The sequence below is a fragment of the Myotis myotis genome, unplaced genomic scaffold (genome assembly GCF_014108235.1).
Source record: "Myotis myotis isolate mMyoMyo1 unplaced genomic scaffold, mMyoMyo1.p scaffold_m19_p_6, whole genome shotgun sequence".
NCBI classification, from domain to species: Eukaryota; Metazoa; Chordata; class Mammalia; order Chiroptera; family Vespertilionidae; genus Myotis; species Myotis myotis.
The window spans coordinates 4,657,501-4,662,749 of NW_023416368.1; positions in this window are offsets into that span (position 1 = coordinate 4,657,501).

Genomic DNA, 5,249 nt, shown 5'->3' on the forward strand with positions numbered 1-5,249 from the left:
CAAGGAAAGGGGCTTAGAGGGAAGTGGGGGATGGGTGAAGGCTCGCTGCTAAGGTGACCTGTGAGTAGAGTCTAGAAAACTGAGGGAGCACACCATGAAGATATCAGCACAAATAGCGTTCATGTCCTAGGGAATGCAGTGCAAAGACCCTGGGGCAGGAGCCTGCGAAGTATGTGGAAGGACTACAGGAAGGCCCGAGAGGACGGAACAGAGTGGGCCAGCTGAGTTGCCATTTACTGAGATGGGGGCGTTTATGTTGGACATATTAAACTGGATCTCTTCTCTCTGTTCCCCAAAATGTTGTTAGACATCTATGTGGAGGCACTGAGTAGGGAGGGGATACATGAGTCTGGATTTCAGGGGAGAGGTGCAGGGTGGAGTCATGAATGCCGTAATGATATGAGGTGCCACAGGCTGGTGGAAGGCCCCCTGGGAATGAGTGCAGACAGAAAGCAGAAGGGAAGAGAAGCAAGCCCTGGGTTCTGGCGTATTCGCACTGAGATGTCAGGAAGACGAGGGAGAACCAGCAAAGGAGACTCAGACATTGGGCGGTGTCCCTGACGTCAGGGGGAGAAAGCATCTCGGGAAGGAGAGAATGATCAACTGTGACAAGTGCCACTGACAATCAAAAGGGACCAGTGGGTGTAGCAACGGGGAGGCCATCCCGGGATTGGAGAGGGGAGTCACCAGGAATGGAGCAGACCGTGCCAAACACGGGCTCCCTGTGGAGAGCAAGAGTCGCTTACTCTTCAAACATCTGCTTCATTCATTCATCCCAACAGATGTTTATTGAGCACCTATGATGATTAAAGCAAAGATAACATTTTTTAAGCATCTACCAAGTGCCAGGCGCCGGGTTTCCCACGAATATCTCTTGCAATGCTCACTTCCCCCCTGAGAGAGGGGTGCAACTGTATATTTGTTTGTTTGTTTTTTATGTTGGAGTCCTCAGAAAATTGGAGTCATTTTTTTTTCTTAATTGTAATAAAAGAAATTTTTTTATCACATAAAATTTACCCTGGTAATTATTTTTAAATATAGTTCAGTCTTAAGTATATAAGATTGTTGTGCAACAGATCTCCAGAAGTTTTTCAAGCTTACGACACTGAAACTCTGTCCCCATTAAACAACTCCCCAGTTCCTCCTCCCCCAAGCCTGTGGCAACCACCATTCTACTTTCTGTTTCTATGGATTTGACTAGTCTAGGAACCACATGTGAGTGGAATCAAGCAGTGTGTGTCTTCTTGTCACTGGCTTATTTCACCTGGCATGATGTCCTCAAGCGCCGTCCATGTCATAGAATGGGTCAGAACCACCTTCCTTCTCAAGGCTGACTGCTGTTCCACTCTGTGTCTATGCCCCACTTTGTTCACCCATCCAGTCATCAGGACACACTTGGGCTGCTTCCACCTCTTGGCTAGTGTGAAAAACGCTGCTTTGAACACAACTGTGCAAATATCTCCTCAAGATCCTGCTTTCACTGATTTTGGAGATAAACAGGAAGTCTGGCTTCTTAACAAGTCCCTATGAACACAATGACGCCTGTGGGTGGGGAGGGTGTCCCATGTTCATGTACAAGGTCTAACAGGGAACACTGAACATGTAACTGCAGATATTCTGAGCACATGTTAGGGGACATGGCTGGGAGAGCCTCCTGTGTGACCTGGAAGAGGAACAAAAGCTGGAGAAGACCTAGGCCAGTGATGGCGAACCTTTTGAGCTCGGCGTGTCAGCATTTTGAAAAACCCTAACTTAACTCTGGTGCCGTGTCACATATAGAAATTTTTTGATATTTGCAACCATAGTAAAACAAAGATTTATATTTTTGATATTTATTTTATATATTTAAATGCCATTTAACAAAGAAAAATCAACCAAAAAAAATGAGTTCACGTGTCACCTCTGACACGCGTGTCATAGGTTCACCATCACTGCCCTAGACCCTGCCCTTGAGAGGCCCACGGAGTAGAAAACAGAAGCCAGCCTTCTTCACCAGTGGGACTTCCACGCCATTTATAACCTGCGCATGGGGAGGGTTCATGGTCTCCGTGTACCCAGAGCAGACTGGGTAAATCTTTCAGATCGTCCACAGCAAGATGATGATGTGGCGGTGATGGTGATGACCCGCTGCGCGTTCACGCTGCGGTAGCCACTGTGCTAAGAGCTGAGCACACTCCCCCTTACTGAATCCCTGCCACAACCTTGCGAGGTACGGACTGCTGTCATCCTGCCGCAGCAGAGGCGGAAACTGAGGCTGAGGGAGGTGAGCCCTTTTGTCCATGGAATGCAGCTGGTGGCTGACTTGGGGCTCAGCCCGTGTCCTGTAATCCATGGCGCCCCTGCCCTTGGTCCCTGTCCTCAGATAGCTGTGCCCTCCCTCCTCTGGTGAGCTGGCTGAACCAGGTTATGGGAAGGCCGTGTGGGCCCCACCCCATGCCCCCACCCCCACCCCCCGCCGAGCCTTGGCCACCGACACAGGCGCCAGCGGTTTCAACACTCTGATTTCCTCATCTTCCTTTCCCAACACGTGACCTGCCGGCCCCCAATGCGAAGCGGAGGCGGGTCAGGGGCTGAGACGTGTCAGGGGCCAGACCTCCCCTCTCCTGGGACGACCGTGCCGCCTCCCCGCTGTCCCGCGGCGTCCCCTGGCCGTCTCTGTGCCACGCAGCCGCCTGGGTGGTCTTTCACTGTGTAGGTTGGGTCACGTCACTGCCACAGCTACAACCTGGCTGTCACCTCCCACTGCTCTTAGAATGAAAATGGCACGCCCTACCCCGTGGCCAGGTCCCACTCGCGGCTGCCTCTGCCCACGTCCCCCACGTGGTCTCAGCCCACTCGCTCCCCGCGGCCTGGCTCCTTCTCTGTGCTCCACTCTGTGATCAGATGTCCCTCCTCCAGGTAGGCCTGCCCGGCCGCCTTAGGTAGAGCACCCCCTTCCCCTCCATCTCCCGCCGCACGGATGCCAGCGAGGCCCCTGTATGGGCCACAGGAGAGAGGTGGCCCCAGAAGCGGCGGGAGCCACACCATGAGGACCACACACAGGCGGCGGCAGGATGACCGGCCGGTGTGACTTGTGTTTTGTGCTCCCGTCCTCACTCCTCCTTCCTCCGGGCAAACAGGCAGCCTCGTGCCCTCGCTAGCCGATGCTGCAGACGGCCTGCCGCCCTGGCTCTCCCACTTCAAAAGCCTGAACTTGAGGTTCTTATGCCCCAGGGAAAGAGAAACAGCTGAGTGCAACAGAGGGGAGATCCCCTCGCCACTGGGTAGGCGGTGGAGGCTGCCAGGGTCAGTGGGGGTGGTGGGGGGCACATCAACTTAGGGGGCCGGAGCCCGGCCCAGCAGGACAGGTACCTCCCTGCGGGGGACCAGGCAGGACGGACGGGAAGAGATCAGGAGTAGCCATGGCTGGAAGGTTGGACTGAGGACCCATTTCAGGCGGTAGTTGGGGGAACCCCTCCCAGATGGTGGGCTGGGTAAAGGAGAGGGGTCCCCTCACCTCACTAACCACCGAGATCACACTTCCAGCCGCCTCAGCAAGAGTGTGGGCTCAGGGTCAGATTTAATTAGACGTCAAGGAAGCAAAGAAACGGAACCTTGCTCGCCTCGCACAGGCACATTTACGGAGCGGGGTTCACAGGGCATCACCGTGACCCCGAGGTCGTCATCGGGCACTGAGGTCACATCGCCTCTATGGGACTTCGCTGCTGCATTTGCCAGTGGAGAAGCAGGACAGACAACTTGCAACAGTGGGGACAAATTCTACATCACATCATCCCCCTCCACCCCATGAACCTATCCAATGAATCCTTATTGTGGGTGAGAGGCCCCGAATGAAGGCTTACAATAATGACAGGCCTAATGAGAGGTATGCCCGTGGGTCTCAGGGAGGTCCTCCTTAAGACCCGGAACCGGGTCCGACCCCATCGCTTGCTTTCTCTCTTGTGCTAGTTCCAAGAAACACGTTGCTTCAGGGTTAATAGAACTTACATGGAATTTCCCACTGGAATTTCAGGATACCGTCTACTGTATTGACATGAACAAAGTAATCTTCCCTCTTCTACAAATACCTTACAATTGCTTTTAATAGATGTACAATGAAAAATATTTTATTTTCCCCCAATTTCTTTTCCTTGGAAAATTGGAGTGTACCCCCACCAGCAGCACGCCATGCCCTGACAAATACGGGGCTGCCCTGAGACTCGGTCTCCCCATCTGTACAGTTTTAGGGGATGCCAACCCAGCCTGCCTCGCGGGGTCAGACAAGACTGGAACAAAGCACAGGGAATAACTGTCCGAGCCATGTTAGTTACTCTTCCTGTAACATTGCAGCTAGGGCCCGGCCTGGTCCAGCTGATTCAGGGCTGGGTATCGTGGTTTAAATTTTCCAAAGCGTTCATCAGATTGCTATGGAGAACGTCCCCGTAGGATCAGAAAATCTGGTCCAATTGGCCTGGCAACAGGAGAGGGGTCACAGGGCACAAGCAGGGCCACCTCGTCCGCCCATGTGGCTGGCTAGTGGGGACCGTGATTGCCAAGACGCTGGACGGGCAGGTCTGTGATGACACCTGAGTCTACAGTCAACACCAAGAGGGTTCTAGAGGCCCAGAGCTGGAAGGGCAATTGAGATGTCTGGCCCAGTCGCTCCAATTCTAATGGTCAGACACCAGACACGGAGGCTCTAAGGAACACCGTGGCCTCCAAGGGTCACACAGGGAACTGGAGACGGAGGCTGCCTCAGAAAGCAGCTTCCCCCTCTCGCCTGTCCCACCCAACGGGGCAGGCCCTCCCGACCCCCCACCACACCACCTTCCAGGCTCTTCCCAGAGCCTGTGAGCTCAGCAGTGTCCCGCCCTCCACCTGTCACCAGCCTGGAATCCGGGCTGCAGGAAGTGCCGGCCCCTGGCCCCCTGCTGCCCAGCCGGCCACCTGAACAACCGGATTCCACCCATTCCAGCCAGCCACGCAGGCCTGATTGCCACATGTTTTTCTTCCTCAGCACCTTTGCTCAGCGACTCGGTGAGCAGTTCCCTTTACCTGACATGCCCTCCGCCTCCTCCCCACTCAGCTGAGCTTCACACCGCCCCCCCACCCCACCCCCAGCTGCAGACATCCGCCTCCTCCAGGAAGTCCTCCTGTCTCACCCTACCTCCTCATGTCTGTTTTGTCCTCTCTCTGAACCCACCAGACCACTGCCTGTGCCAGAACTGATTTGTTGGGGTCACCTGGGCGAACGTACCCGACTGGGGAGT